Source organism: Dermacentor andersoni, chromosome 10, assembly GCF_023375885.2.
Source record: "Dermacentor andersoni chromosome 10, qqDerAnde1_hic_scaffold, whole genome shotgun sequence".
NCBI lineage: Eukaryota > Metazoa > Arthropoda > Arachnida > Ixodida > Ixodidae > Dermacentor > Dermacentor andersoni.
The window spans coordinates 2,223,799-2,240,000 of NC_092823.1; the positions used below are offsets into that span (position 1 = coordinate 2,223,799).

At 53.3% G+C, this 16,202-nt stretch overlaps 2 non-coding genes across 2 annotated transcripts; both read left to right on the forward strand.

Annotated features, from left to right (window-relative positions):
• Positions 1–11,535: 11,535 nt before the first annotated feature.
• LOC126519764 (small subunit ribosomal RNA) lies at positions 11,536–13,345 on the forward strand. Its single transcript, XR_007596664.1, has one exon. It is a non-coding gene; the product is annotated as a small subunit ribosomal RNA (ribosomal RNA).
• A 1,574-nt stretch (positions 13,346–14,919) lies between these two features.
• On the forward strand, positions 14,920–15,072 carry LOC126519746 (5.8S ribosomal RNA). Its single transcript, XR_007596655.1, has one exon. It is a non-coding gene; the product is annotated as a 5.8S ribosomal RNA (ribosomal RNA).
• The last annotated feature ends 1,130 nt before the right edge of the window (positions 15,073–16,202 follow it).

Below are 16,202 nucleotides of genomic sequence, written 5' to 3' on the forward strand. Positions count from 1 at the left end.
GACCTCTCACGGTGGTTCCGGGCGCAGGAAAGGTGCTCTGCACTTTCGGCTCTGCCGAGTTAAAGCGCCGGTCCCAGTGTAACCCAAGGGTCTTGACGTACGAACGGTGCTACGCACTATCGGCTATGTCGAGTGATACGTCAGACCCACTGTAAATAGCTGTCAATGTAAATATTCTGTACATAAAGTCTATTCTCCAAGTGCAACGTCTATGGCGTCCCATCTCTGATGGAAGGGGAGAAGACAACGACAGCTGAAGAAAAGTTTTCTACCAAGTAAGCTGGTTACGCCAGCTTGGAGCACTCGGAGCTCACACGTGTGTAAGCAGGAAGAGGTAGAAAATTTACTTCTCCCTTGTGGATGAGTACAGTCCGTGACTCTTTCCAGGCAGCAGGCACCCTCTGGTATTTCAGGCACACGTTGAACACTGCGGTGAGAAAAAGAGCTTCGGGATCAGTGGAGCGCCAGTGTTGGTAGGTGAGGCGGTCACTTCCGGGGGCGGTGTTCTCGCTCTTGCGAAGACGGGAAACTACCTCGCCGTCAGTGAACTGCGCAAGGCTGACTTCAGCCATGTCGCTTCGCTTCACCTTGCTCAGAAGCAGAGCGGTGTCGGCTTCACGCGGCCCCCAAGCCTCGCTGAAGTGTTCCTCCAGCTCGTCAAGAGGGATCGGGTAGAGTTGGGACTCACCCTCCACGATCAGCCTCACTGCACGTCGGCGATTGCGTCGGTACAGTGTCTGAATCTGCTGAGCATTCTCAGGATTCAGAGGGCGGCGCGGCTTCCTGTTAGCGGAAGCTACAGGAAGCTTTACCGCCTCGCATACTACCTGTATGGCGTCGTCCAGGATTCCGGTGAACTGCTCCCATCCAGCGTCCGATATTGGCTCGCGTTGCAGCTGCCTCAGCTGTTGGGCGTGCTTGGCTAGCACGCCGTCATCCACGATCGGGCCTGCAAGAGAAATTGGGTCAATTTCCTGGGAGGCGTCGTCGTTCTCGGTGGCTGCCGGCGACAGCGGTGCACCAGGAGAGGGGGTGGCCGCGCTGCTCGTAGTGCTATCATGTGCTGCCTCATTGTTATCGTATGCCTGCTGAGAGGGGGGAGAGGAGGTCAGCGCGGCAGCAGGTTCGCTGCTTTCGTCTGAAAAAGAGGGAGATGCCTCCATAGTCAAGGTCGATGGGGAGGGCGTAGTCGAGGGGCTGCGACTTGCTGAAACAGCTGGCGTCGGTGCAGGTGTGGTCTCCCTTGAGGGGACCGGAGTCGGTGTCGTCTCTGGAAGTGGAGCGTCAGTGTTAGAATCGCTGCCTGCTGCTGAAGTCGGCCGGGTTGTGGATGAGGCTTGCCGCGCTGCCGCTTTTTTCCTGTGTGCCTGCTGGTGATTGTCGAGACCCTTCCTGGAAGGAAAGGAAGAGGGGCACTCAGCGCATTTGTGCGGGTGTTGAATCCGCGTTGCGAGGTCGTGCTGGCCGCCAGCGAGGCATCCATGCGAAGTCGGCCGGGATCCTAGTATCTTTCTGCAAAGAGTGCAAAAATGTGTAGTTGTTAGGATCCTTGTGCCATGTTGTTGCTCGAGGTGCCGCTGAAGGGATTGCCGTCGAGATGTCCAGACTGCTGGTGAGTAGCTCATTGAGCAGCCTTCTTCTGTACATCTGAAGCAACTGGGGAGAGGAAAAAACAGTATTAGTTCCTGCTCGTGGCGTATCGGCTGTGCGCCGGGACTGGCGTGGTTGAAATCAGGTTGCGGCCGTCTAGCGGGCGGCGAGCGAACTGGGATCCGGCTTGGTGGTCTGGCGTCTGGGGGGCTGAGAGGTGGCGCCATCTCGTTCGACAGCGGGGAAGTAAAAAAGGAAAGGCGTCACGTGAGCGTGTTGCTCAGAGCAACCCACGCAAACACAGAAGGTTTTAGTGCATACAAGAGTTTGCGTACAGAATCAAGGACGCTAGTTGAGAGAAAAAAAATGACAGATAAATCGCGGCGTGAGAAAGCAGGAGAAAAAAAAAGCAAACGAAGTAGGCAAGCAGGCTTGTGAACCGCTCGTGGGCGTATAGTTCACGGAAGCCTACTTGGGGCCAGAATGTTCGCTACATGCAAGAACGTGTACCTATAGCGAGAGAAAAAGATAGAAAAAAAAGACAAATCTTACAAGTGGGCCTGTGAGCCGCACGTGAGCTTATTGCTCACCGCGGCCCACGTGGAACCAACGGATATGTTGCATGCAAAAGCGTGCACACAAAGACATGGTCAAGGGCTCGCGGCGCTGGTGCCGCCGAGCGAGAAAAAAAAAAAGGGAACTACGACTGTTCTAGAAGTTAGGGCATGCAGAAAACGTTAAGTTTACAAACTAACGAGAGAGAGAGAAAAAAAAATACAGGAACTACAGAGAAAAGGCGAGAAAAAGTTAAAGAAAGCAAGCAGTGAATCAGGCAATGTTGACTCTTACTCTAGCAGCAGGCAGCAAATCCTTCCAATTGTCCGGGGTTTCCAGGGGCAGCAGGGATGTCCGAGTACGAGAGTTTTACCGCTTCAGAACCAAAGCGTACTACACCAAGGGAAGTTTTTATTCGTTCATCATGTGGTTTCGTGCAAACACAGGATAACCATGTACAGTTCACTTGCAGTTATACAACTTTCAGGTGCACTCGTAACCATCTCACAGTGTCGGGTTGTTTTGTAAACAAGGCTATGCTGCATTATACAATGCTAGAGCTGCTCAGGGGTCAGAAACATTCGTTGAAGACAAGGGAAATATTTTCGAACGACCTTTGGGCCTTATGCCTCCCATACGTATTCCTGTGGGCAACTATTGTTGCGACACTGAGGGCTGTGTTCTGCACTACATGTTTCCGGAAAAGGGTTTATTTCCGAGTGAGGTGCTGGAGAGGGAATATTAATATGGCATCAATGGATACGCGAGTAGCTTATTTTTTCGGATGAAAAATCTTGTGTGCCATCGTCGGAGGAAAATTTCCTCCCCTGTTGCATCAAGTTCCTCGTTGAGATGTTCCCACAAGAGCAGGCTTATTTTCTGGAGGGTGGGGTAGGCTGCCCTCACCGGCACTCTCCTTACCTCTGCGAGGCATCTGCGCTTCCATATGGCGTACATTGTACATATGAGTACTAGGTTAGCGAATCTGCCTTTAGTTTTCTGCGCCATGGACTGAGGTCGTACTCCGAAGATGTTTAGTACCAGTCGCCATACGGCTTTCGCGGCGACACACTCGAATAGTGCATGATCTTCAGTTTCGGTGTGGCTGCAATTGGGGCAACGATCACTTGGTACGATGCCCATTCTGTGCAGTCTCTGCCGCGTCGGGAGCACCTTCCATTTCCGTTTCACGTCAAAGTCCTGTACTTCTTTGGGGAGTTTTGTCATTTTTGGTTGGGTTTCCTTTGTGTTTCATTTTCCCTTCGTCCTCAGTTGATAACTGGGTTTCTGTTATGTTCTCGATGATTCTAGCGGGTGAATCCGTGTCTATGTTAGTTCTGGGATCTTCCTTCTCTAGCATGGCTTTTGTAACGGCGGCAATCTTATAGAATTCCGAGGGGAACTCTGCTTGTGGACCTGGGGGCTTGTCGCAATCAAAAACACTGCGGTTTGTGCTACTCCAATACCACATTAAGCCTTTGCCAATGTAATCGGCTGAGTTTCCTAAGTACCTGGCTGTTTTTAGGGCCAGGAGTCGTGTCGTTGTTTTGATGTGCAGAAGTCCGAGGCCTCCGCTCGTCGCAGCTAGTTGCAGTATGTTCCTTTTTAATGGTGGTGGCTTGTTTTCCCACAGAAAAGCCGTGATGAGCTTGTTCAATTGATTTATCGTTTTGCTGGGCATGATACTAACGCGACTGGCGTAGTTGGCAAACCCGCACACTGTGGTTCTTGCCGCGAGGGCTTTCTCTTGCAGTGTTAGGTTCATTTGTTGTAGATGGGAGATTGCTTGTTTTGCCTTGGCAATGGCAACCTGCCAGGTGGGCTGCGCCACCCCTTTCTGCGTAAAATAAACTCCAAGAACTTTAACGGTATCGACTCGCTGCACGCTCCTTATGGCATCGGGTGGGAAGGCTCCGAATATGAGAGCCTTGCTTTTTGCTTCGTTTAACGCAGCTCCAGACAAACGTGCATACTTTGCAAAGATGGTTCGGAAATAATGCAAACTTGATTCGTTTCTTACAAAAATGGAAAGGTCGTCCGCGTAGGCCATAATTTTTATTTCTTCTTGTCCCGTCATGGGAAAGCCACGTATGCGTGCTTCTCCGTTTATGCTGGTGATCAAAGGCTCAATCGAGAGGACGAACAGGGTTGGCCCTAGGGGGCATCCTTGGCGGATTCCTTTTGTGTAATTAAAGTTCCGCGTGATGGACTTGTTTATTTGGATATTACATGTCATGTTGCTATATAGGAGTGTGATTATCTCGACAAAGTCTTGTGGGAAGGAAAACTGTTTCATTATTGTGAAAAGATACTTGTGCTTTACCCTGTCAAAGGCTTTCGCCTGGTCCAGTGATAGAAAAGCGCCGCTTATCTGTTTCCTTGTTGCGTATTCAAAAACGTCTCGGGTAAGCGTCAGGTTCGCGAACAAAGATCTGCCAGGCACTGCGCATGTCTGGTGGGGGGATATTATCCGTGGTAAAACGCGTTTGATTCTGTCGTTCAACACCGCTGCCGTAATCTTGTAATCTGTGTTCAAAAGTGTTATTGGACGCCACGATTGGGGGCTAATCGGTTGGGCGCTTTCCTTGAGCAGTAATATGATTCTCCCTTTCCCAAAGGAGGGGGGTTTTTTCTTTTCGTTTAGTATCATATTGCACAGTGTCTCGCCTACTTCTTCGAAAAAGGTAGTGTAAAAACCTGTGGTGATGCCGTCGCATCCTGGGGCTGTATCTTGCGACATGTTTTGAAGGACGCGTTTCAATTCTTCCATGGTGACGTCATTACTCAATTGTGAAACTGCTTCTTGGTCGAGGTGCGGTAGATTTTCGCATAACTTGTTCAAGGTTTCGGTATCCACAACGTTATCAGACTGGTCGTCCTCGAATTGATTCCTAAAGTGAGTTAAAAAAATGTTTTGGATTTCTACAGGGTCGTGCGTAGTCGTTCCGTCTTCCCTCATGGCCTCTATTATTTCCCTGGCGTCATTTTTCCCTTCTCGGTTGTTTTCTTCTGTAATAATTTGTATTGTACATGGATCGCGTTGTGCCTTTCTGGTTCTCTTCTCCAGGAGGCGATCGTACCTTCTTTGCAACATCTGTAGGTATAATCCGGTGCATGAGGTTATGGTTTCCGCCCTCGTTATAATTTGCATCCTCCGCAATAATTCCTTTAGCTCGGCAGTGTACCGCCGGTGCCTCGCTTTGCCTTCGGTTTGTAGAGCCGTCGTCCATTTTCCTTTTAGTTCTTCCCAAGATGATGGGCTCATCTGTGGTGCTCGTTCGGTTATTGCCTTGAGACTTTGCTTTAAATTTTTCTTGCTGGCGTCGTCCTGCAGCAGGGCAGCGTCTAGACGCCAACTTCCGAGGTATGTTTCCTGTTCTGGGTGGCCTCTGATTGTGCAGATTACCGGGAAATGGTCGGTCCTTTTCTTTAGAGAGTCCGGGAGCGTCGCCACAACACAGGTCTGGAGTTTGGGGACTAGGCAGTCGGGCACATAGACTCTGTCTATTCTGCTCGACGTTCTGGTGGAGACGCGGGTGGGCACAAAATGCTCATCATGGAGAGAAACCCATGCATCTGTAAGGTAGAGGTGGCTGAGGATTTTGCAAAATTCTCTCGCATTGTAGGTTGAACCCCCTTGCCCGGGGCCTCTGATGTCCCTAATGGAATTAATCACGCAGTTGAAGTCCCCTAGGAGGACGTGCGGAACTTTGTCAAGTAATAGTGGGTGGGGTGCTTTAAAAAAGGCATTTGTGTCTGACCGGGTGGCCGGGGCGTAGATGTTTACGAAGCGAATTTTCCTATTATCTATGTAGACGTCTAACATCAGAGTCCGCCCATTTGACCCGTAGAAGCAATGTGCTCGCTTTCTAAACCGTCCCGTCACGAAAATGGCCCCCACGCCGCATGCTCGGGCGTTTGTCAGTGAAAAAAAAGCTTCTACCTGGAAGTCACGTTTGAAAGCCTCCACTTCTAGTGGGGTCCTTAAATTAGCTTCCTGGATGAAAAGGATGTCTATGTTCTCCTCCCTCGCAAGGTTTAGGATCTCGCGTTGCTTGTTTTTTTCGCGAAAGCCTCTGACATTGAAAGTGACAAAGGTAATGTGGGCCATGCACTCTTGGCTCATTTTCTGACCTAGGTGTTGGATTGTAAACAAACACAAAGGAAGACACAAACAGAAAACCAATGAAAGAAAAATGGGAGGGTTCTTTAGGTAGCGCGAGTGCTTCCCGGTCATTGGGCGTCCTCAGGTTTTATAGGCCGAGTGATAGGTGGTTTTTACCGAAGGGTTGCGTAGGCAGCCGAGAAAAAAGGGGGGGGGGGGGGTGTATTCTGCGTGTCTTGTCGCGAAGCGTGACAGCTGTAGTTGTGCGGTTTTTTTTTTTTTTTTTCCCCATTGCAGTCCACTTACAGGCGAGGGAAGACGAAACGCGGGTGGGCGCGTCGTATGTTTTTTTTTTTTTTTTTTCGTGCTGCTTATAGTGTCATGCCTTGATCAGGGCGCGGGAGCTTCCCGGTCCGTTATCGTTTCTGTGACGTCCATGTCAGTCTCGTTCGTTTGCATAGTTATTTTCTTTTGCGGAGGGGGGTCCTTTCTGGGTATTTTTTTTGGCATCTTAGTTTCACTGTCACTGCTGGCTAGGTCTTCTTTTGCTCGCCTTTGGGTTTCTGGGCTTGCGCGATCTTTGGCGTGTTTTCTACCTTCGCCTCCCCTTCTGTTTGAACGAGATCTGTGTCTTTGCGGTTTTGGAGTCTGGGCGCCGACGGTCGGGGCGTTTGGGGTTCGGCCGCCGCGTCCTTTGAGTGTATCTTTCCCGGCTACGTTTTCTACGTCCTTTTCCTGCTGTAATTTTTGAGGAGGATTTTCGGCACTTGGTCCGCTGTTAATTTTTCCTTCGTTCGGCGTTTTAGTTTCGGGAGAGAGCTTTTCTTCCTGTGGTTTGGCCTCCGGGATTTCATACTTTCCGCTACTCACTATGGGCATGTCTTCGAAAGCGTGGCTTTTTTCAGGGGTGTTTTGTTTAATCTCTGTTATTTTTGCCTCGCCGCCGGCGTTTCCTAAATCAGCTGTTCGAACTGGGGGGCGTGGTTCGCATGGTGCTTCCGTGCTTTCAGTTTCTGTTGAGGCTGCGGTTAGGTTTTGGGACGCTACGTCATCAGTTATCTCATCACAGCTATCTTCTGGCGAAAGGTTTTCTGTTTGTCGTACGGTCGCTACTTTGCATGCGCCGTTTTCGCTTACTGTTGTGCTTTCCGCACCTTCCCTGAAATTATGTAATTTTGTTTTTTTGGTGGGGTTGCTAGGTTGGAGTGCTTGTAGCTTTGGTGTTAAGCTTTCATTGATCGTCGGGAAAGCCTGGTTTAATTGCGAGCTTGCTGTCTGTTCTTGGTCCGTGGGCGTGTGTCGCCCGACGACGCCTGCGTACGACTTGGGATATGCCTTCCCGCGAAAGCAAGCTTTTGTGCCATGGCGGCCTCCGCACTTGTGGCATGCCTCCTCGCAGCCTTCCGTTTCGTGCCCAAAGATGCCGCATCGTTTGCAGTATGGGGCGGTGCACATAGTAGCCATGTGGCTGTCAGCTCCACATCTCGCACACACGCGCCTCATGCCTCTGTACTCACACATGACTCTGTGTCCCTGGACAGTCATAAAATTTGGAACTGGTCTGCTCATTTCCATACGCGCCACTCTTACACCGTTTAGCTTATTCTGGCGGTTAGCCACTCTTGCAAAGGACACGCTTTTTACTTTGCCGTAAGGCTGCAAGGCAAACGACAGGGCGTCTGCTGACATGTAGATTGGATAGCGGTACACATTTACGAAGGTGACTGGCGGGCCGACAGCGTCAACAGGGACCTTAACGTGGTTGACGTAAAAACCTTCAGCAACCATTAACTTAGTCGCCTGTGCGGCGTTTCTCGTGCAGACTAGAAATTTAGGGCCACCCATATGTTGTAACGCTAATACACTGTCGTCACCCGCAGTCTCTTCAACAGCATCAATAAGATCATCTATGGATATATCGCCCTCAGGGGCGTCGAAAGTAAAACAGTTCTCCCGTGAAGGGGTCTCACTGCTTGTGTCCATGGTGTGGGGGGCGTGGCTGCTTGAAGCACGGCCTCCGGGATTCATGGTTGTACTGGTTACACTTGTCGCGTACAGCTGGCGCTGGGGCGCCGCTGTACTCTTGTCTTGGAGGGGAGTTCAGCAGGTGGCGCTGGCTCCGCTGTAGGCAGGAGGTTGGCCGGTGGCTCGACAGGGGGCGTTGGCAGGGATGCCGGCTCCCGAGATCATGGGCCGCTCGGCGGGCGCTGGAGAGACCCGCCGGGTTGCTCCGCTGCTTGGTAGATGGCGCTCGGGCTGGTAGACAGGCAGGCGGGCGGGCGGGTTGATCCTGATAGGCGCTTGTAGTCTCCTGGAGGTCCGCCGCAACCCCGACGCGACCTCCGGGGTAGTACGGATGACTTGTCGAGAAGTTCTTCTCGGCCTGGGGCAGCGTTCTTAGCCAAAAGGCCGAGAAGCGATGTCCTTCACTTCACTTCATTGTACTACTGCCTTGTGGGTGCCCTGCCGACATTGGTAACCTCAGCAACAGCGTGGGCAATATTATAAAATTCAGTCTGTCTAGAGACTCAACGCTCCCTATCTCACGGATGAACTCGCAACGCCTCAGTCTTTCGCTGTTAACGAAACGCTGTCGCGTAGAAACGGGACCCGAGTGCAAGCTTGCTTGTAACGCGAAACCAACGAAGGCAACCTCGTACAAAACGGAACAGGCGAGCGGAAAACACGCGCAAGGGGAATGCTTACTTCCGTCTGAATGCGACCGCTCAAGGTGACCTCCTTTGAGGGCTTCGTTTCAAGCCCGTGCGCAATTGTAATATACTACGCGCATTTCCTTCATTTCTCTTTATTTACTGCAAGGCCCACTGAAAATTTTGATACGGCACAGGCCGGGACGGATCGCAACGTGTCGAATCGACCGGTAGAATTAGGTAGCATGCCCCATGTACGAAGACGAGTCACATAGAAGTGAATGAAAAAATAAATATAGAAAACGCTGCACACTCCTTCCAACCGGAAACATAGAGGGGAGAAAGATCGCCATCTGAAACACCGGCATTGTAAAAAAAAAAAAAGTGCTACCTCATCATCTTTACCATTACCGTGTGTGTGTAGGTATATATGCATGTATATGTGTATATATATATATATATATATATATACGCACACATGCTAGCATAGCTTAAACGCAGCTGGAAAACTCAGCCTTGCACAAGAGCCACCCCCTTTCGCAAACCCCTTTGAAACATTTAAATGAGAAACACAAGTACAGCGAGGTCGTTAGAAACTGGCGCGAAAACGCATTGGCGCCATCTGTGTACGGAACTAGGAAAACCTGCGGACTTTGCCACACAGAAAGAAAGGTAGATGGCGCGAGTTAACGCTCCATTGCATACTAAGAACCAGAGCCAGTGAATAATGGCAGAAACGTCTTGGGAAGAGAGAAAAAAAAACACGCAAAGGTTGTTGGCTTGTGCAAGCACTCTATGTTGCAGCGAGTAAAGAGCATAGCATCTTCTACAAAAACAGCTACAAAAAGAAGAAGAACGTGAGAGAGGGAGAGACACAGGCGCGTTGCTTTGGAATGCAGAGCATGCAGCACATACTATAAAGTGCCAAAGAGACGGGGAAAGCAGATGGCGCGAAGGTGTATGTCCTCAAAGCTTGAAAGCGATTTCTAAATTTCAACATGTGCCGAAGTCCACCTACTCTCATGAGGTTGCTCCCGCCTCCAGTTGCATTTAAAGTAAAATTACAGTCGCCTCAAAGGCACAGAGAGAGAGAGAGAAAATAAGTACACTTGCTTCGCGCAGCTGCAGCCGTTCAAATTTTACAGCAAGAGCACTCACGTAAGCACAAAGCCCGCTGCCGCCTGGGCGCAATGCGCTCGCTTCAGTAAATTGCCGTGCTGGCCTCGGCAGCCAAGAGGTGTCGTGCGGCAGACTGCTGCATTGTAGCACACCGGAAACCGTGCAGACGTCAGCGATCGCCTCGACATCGCTGCGAGCGCTCGAAGAGACAAAGTCCCGCACCACGTCCGCCGGGGCGGCGGGAGCTCGATACCCTGCACGAAACATCTGCGTATACACCGCTGCACGGCCACGACGGAATCGCTGGCATCCTGCACGCAGCTGCATTGTGTCGCGCCGGCAATCGTTGAAACACCACGCAGACATCGACGTCGGCCCCGACATGGTTGCGAGCGCTGGAAGAGACAAAGTCCGCAACCACGTGTGCCGGGGCGGTGCGAGCGCGATGCCTTTGACGCAACTTTTGCGTACAAGCCGCCGCACGGCCACGACGGAGCCGGTGTCACCCTGCAGAGGGCTGCACTATAGCACGCCTGGAACCGGCAAAGAACCGCGCAGACGTCGTCGTTGGCCGCGGCGTTGCCGCGAGCACGCGAAGAGACAAAGTCCGAAACGACGTCAGCCGGGGCGTCGAGCACGCCGCCCGCACTGTTCGCACTCGTGCTCGGAAATGGCGAAGGGGCCGCGCTAGCGTGCCTCGAATCGATCGGCCGGGGGCCCCGTAGGGCGACAGAAAGGCGATTGTTCAGGAAACCGTACTGGCCATTGGCGAGAAATTGCCGTTCCCGCATTCGGTGGACGCTCTGTGCTTTCACGACTTCGGCATTGTGCTGCCGACGTTAGCTTTCAATCTTGCTCGCAGCGTTACGAGGCGGCACGATTTTCGCCAAACGCTCGTCGAAAGTGGCACGAGTACGGCCCCATGGAGGTCTGGGTACTTATCGCTGCTATTATATGGGGGTCCCAGAGAGCAGTCGCCCCCAAAGCGACCTGGGTGTTTGATATGCGGCGGGCTTCGTGCCCGTCAAGCGTGTCCCCGGTATCGCTCCCGTGGATCCCACAGCTGACGTCTGCAGCCTCATTCGCTTGATGCGTTAGGGGCTATTGTCGGACGACGCTTTTTCCACGATATCGAAGTGTGTTCCGCATCGTCCTCGGACGAGTCAAATACGAAAGCACCAAAGGCGCGGGCGTGACCCGTCGCCTAGCGGCTTTGCCGTCTCGGCTACGTTGCAAGTGTCGGTCGGTCCACCAGTGCTGCGGGCTCGAGAGAAACCGCAAGCCGCGATCGAGTCGACACAACCGCTCTATCGAGAATGTTGCGTGCTTCTTGCCGCGTGGCGATACCCGGCCCTGCAGGGAGGGCGCCGTAGCGAGCTCGAACGCCGTCGTCTCGGACTGTGCAAAGTGCTACCCTTTGCGAGAACGAAGCGTGTTGGGGCGCCTGAAGGTGGCCTCGGCATGGCAAAAACGGCGTCCGGCCTGCTTGAAAGGCTGGACGCGCAGTTGCACGATTACCTGGTTGATCCTGCCAGTAATCATATGCTTGTCTCAAAGATTAAGCCATGCATGTCTAAGTACATGCCGAAATAAGGCGAAACCGCGAATGGCTCATTAAATCAGTTATGGTTCCTTAGATCGTTTCTTCCTACTTGGATAACTGTGGCAATTCTAGAGCTAATACATGCAGTGAGCCTGAAGCCCTTTGGGCGACGGGTGCTTTCATTAGACCAAGATCGATCGGGTTTCGGCCCGTATTGTGTGGTGACTCTGGATAACTTTGTGCTGATCGCATGGCCATGAGCCGGCGACGTTTCTTTCAAGTGTCTGCCTTATCAACTTTCGATGGTAGGTTACTTGCTTATTATGGTTGTTACGGGTAACGGAGAATCAGGGTTCGAGTCCAGAGAGGGAGCCTGAGAAACGGCTACCACATCCAAGGAAGGCAGCAGGCGCGCAAATTACCCACTCCCGGCACGGGGAGGTAGTGACGAAAAATAACAATACGGGACTCTTTTGAGGCCCCGTAATTGAAATGAGTACGCTCTAAATCCTTTAACGAGGATCAATTAGAGGGCAAGTCTGGTGCCAGCAGCCGCGGTAATTCCAGCTCCAATAGCGTATACTAAAGCTGCTGCGGTTAAAAAGCTCGTAGTTGGATCTCAGTTCCAGACGAGTAGTGCATCTACCCTATGCGACGGCTCGGACTGAACATCATGCCGGTCCTTTCTTGGTGCACTTCATTGTGTGCCTCGAGAAGGCCGGTGCTTTTACTTTCAAAAATTAGAGTGCTCAACGCAGGCGAGTCGCCTGAATAAACTTGCATGGAATAATAGAACAAGACCTCGTTTCTGTTCTGTTGGTTTTTGGAATACAAGGTAATGATTAAGAGGGACAGACGGGGGCATTCGTATTGCGGCGCTAGAGGTGAAATTCTTGGACCGTCGCCAGACGTACTGCGAAAGCATTTGCCAAGAATGTTTTCTTTGATCAAGAACGAAAGTCAGAGGTTCAAAGGCGATCAGATACCGCCCTAGTTCGGACCATAAACGATGCCAACCAGCGATCCGCCTGAGTTACTCAAATGACTCGGCGGGCAGCTTCCGGGAAACCAAAGTGTTTGGGTTCCGGGGGAAGTATGGTTGCAAAGCTGAAACCTAAAGGAATTGACGGAAGGGCACCACCAGGAGTGGAGCCTGCGGCTTAATTGACTCAACACGGGAAAACTTACCCGGGCCGGACACTGGGAGGATTGACAGATTGAGAGGTCTTTCTTGATTCGGTGGATGGTGGTGCATGGCCGTTCTTAGTTGGTGGAGCGATTTGTCTGGTTAATTCCGATAACGAACGAGACTCTAGCCTATTAAATAGGTGCGGGGTTCCCAGCACCTTACAACCTTCTTAGAGGGACAAGCGGCTCCTAGCCGCACGAAACAGAGCAATAACAGGTCTGTGATGCCCTTAGATGTCCGGGGCCGCACGCGCGCTACACAGAAGGAAGCAGCGTGTCTGTATCCCTGTCTGAAAAGGCTGGGTAACCCGTGGAACTTCTTTCGTGCTTGGGATAGGGGCTTGCAATTGTTCCCCTTGAACGAGGAATTCCCAGTAAGCGCGAGTCATAAGCTCGCGTTGATTACGTCCCTGCCCTTTGTACACACCGCCCGTCGCTACTACCGATTGAATGATTTAGTGAGGTCTTCGGACCGATGTCCGGCGCGGCCTTTCGGTTGCGCCGGTCTGTTGGAAAGATGACCAAACTTGATCATTTAGAGGAAGTAAAAGTCGTAACAAGGTTTCCGTAGGTGAACGTGCGGAAGGATCATTACCGGATTGTGAAGGGTGACGAGCGCCATTGTTTCTACCCCGTGTGGGTGAAGCAGCTCGCTGCGCCCGACGCTTTCCGCCGCTGGCCCCGCTTGGACGCGGGGACGGCTATACCCGAACATGCCGGGGACTGCCTGAATTTTGAGGGGCGCCCCGTGCCAAATTTGTTGCGCCCAGTGGACGCCGGCTGCAACCTTGGACGGTTGGCTTGCCCGCGCCCGCGGGTAGAAACGGCGTAACGCACACTGGGTGGGCTTTCTGTCCGCTTTGGCGCTCTTGCGCGGAATGGGAGTAAGACGACCCGACCTGCTGCTTTGCCCAGTACGAGGGGAACGGCGAAGCGTGCGGTCGGTCAAGGAACTGACGGTCGAGAGCTAATGCCGCTGCCGCTTAGTACACACACGGAACCGTGGTGCGAGCGCTCTCCCGTCCTCCGCGGCAAACGCTGCCGAGTCTGAAAAGGCTGGCGGCTGCCGGTCGCTTCCTGCGGCGAGTGTGAAGTAACGACCCGACTTTGTTGCCGCCCAAGTACTAAAGGAACGGTGTGGCGCTCGGTCGGTCATGGAACTGTCGGTATGAGGGTACGGCTGCCAAGTACGGAAGGAACCGTGGCCTAAAGTGCTCTCCCGTCCTCCGCGGCAAATGCCACCGAGTCCGAAAGGGCCGGAGGCTGCCGGTCGGCTCCTGCTCGTGACGCGCGAGGTGTCGAGATCGCGGTTTAATGCGACGACGTCTGCAGGCTATTGGCCCGCCGCCGAGGGAAAGGCGGCGTTGCTGCGAAGTACCGAAGGAAACGCGGCTTTGCTACGTCGGAAGCGTTCTGCGGTTAGCGGACTTGTGCGCTTTGGGAAGGCGCCGCAAGTCGAAAGAGGAAGTACGGACAGACGAGGGACTGTAGTCCCGGATTCGAACGCACTTGCGGCCAGGCCCTTGCTGGCTTCGTCTTCCGCCTCAAGTAGACTTGTTGTGGCTCCGGCGGAGGGAGCCGTCCCTGGCACTGGCCGAGTGGTTTTGGAGAGCTGCGCGAGTACGCGCGCCGGGCTCTTGTCTTTCGTCTCAAGTAGGCTGTTCGATCAACAGCGGTTATGCTGCGGCGATCTGCCGATGCGAAACTGTGTGTGTGTTTGAGGCCCTTCTATGAACCTACTGCTGACTGAAGCGAAGCACGTCGATGGGGGTGAAACCCTGCCCGTGGCCGTGTAGCCGTTAAAGACTCCACTGCGGCTTAGCCCTACTCATGGCTCTGTCGCTTTTTGCAATTTTTCGTGGAGCGATGTGAACGTGCACACGAGACACACGGGTCCGGTGGTTGGTTGGCAGGTAAAACCGGCTTCGAGTGCGCGCAAACAGCATAAGGTACCTCGAGGGCAAGCGAGGAAGGCGTGGGCGCAAAACACACGCGCGAGTAGCAGGAGTGGAGTGCCATTAGGCTTTCAGCTGCTGAGACGCGGCCGCCGAAAGAGCGAGACGGGAGGAGCGCGCGCCGAAAGGCGCTCTTCGAAACCACACACAGGGAGACGCCACGTGCCTAAAACCCTGGTTATACTGTACTGAATTGAACAAACTATTTTTCACGACTCTAAGCGGTGGATCACTCGGTTCTGGGGTCGATGAAGAACGCAGCCAGCTGCGAGACTTGGTGTGAATTGCAGGACACACTGAGCACTGATTCTTTGAACCTACATTGCGGCCTTGAGTCTTCCCTTGGCTTCGTCTATCTGAGGGTCGGATCTCATATCCAGAGAGACTTCGGCGCACAGGGAACGTGCGTCCGTCGACTCGTTTTGACCGCGTCGGCATCATGGACAGTACGTTGAGCGCTAAAACCACGCGCCAGCGGCCTCACGAGAGGGAGACGGTGGCAAACCGTTGTGCCAATTCTTCGAAAAGACGGAAACGAGGCATTACTACTGCAGCGTGACGAGTGCGCGCCTCTAGCAAGACCGCCGCAGGATGGAGTCGGATACCTGCAGGGAAAGAGCGGTCCAAGCACGAGGCGCGAACGTCTGTTGCCATGTAGCGCGCACGTTTGCGAGAGAGTCGGAAGCGCACGCTTGCGTGCACGGAAAACGTGGGAATGAAACGCCGGCCGATTCCCGCGCCGTGCGCAAAGCCAGCGCGATCGCAATTTGCGTTGTTTGCCTTCGAAGTACGTCGAGCTCCAGAGCTGGTCGCTCGTTCACGTCACCGCAGCTGTGTGCGCGCCCTTCCGGGCTTCGTCGCAGGAATGGGAATCGGCAGATTCTTGCGAGGAGCGGGGAGGAGAAGGGTGGCCCCCGAAAGCGGTTCGACGCGACAGCGCCGTCTGCGAGCAAGAGTCACGGCACGGCGGAGAATTGCCGCGAAACGGAAATTGTCTCCTTCGAGAGCGTGGGTGCCCCGTTGGCGGAGCTGAAGCGTTCCGTCGTAGTCCGTCGTCGGTCCAAGTGCTACGCAGTCTCTGTCCCCTAAAGACTGGGCCACTCCAGTTGGGGCAGGGGCGACGCTACACGAGACGATGCCTCCCGCCAGGTTTTAGTCGCCCCCCTGCGGTGCCCGCTGAAGCGGCGCGGTGCTAAGGCGATCTTTGCCTCGGTGGTGTTTGGGCTTCAGACACGGTCGCTTACCACGCAACTGCCCGTGCGCCGCCCGCGCGCAGGCGGTTCACCGCCTGCCAGCCTCGTCTATAAGTAGCTCCGTGTTGGGCGAAGGACGTGGTAGGGCGTCGTACTCGGTTGGCGCTGGGTTTTCGAACGTGTCGAGTCCTTTTCGGCATACCGCTCGTATGACGCACTCGCGCAGGCGTTGTGCCGCCTGCCAGCCTCGTCCGTAAGGACGTGGCAGGGCGTCGTACTCGGTCGTGCTGGAATGGGCGAAAG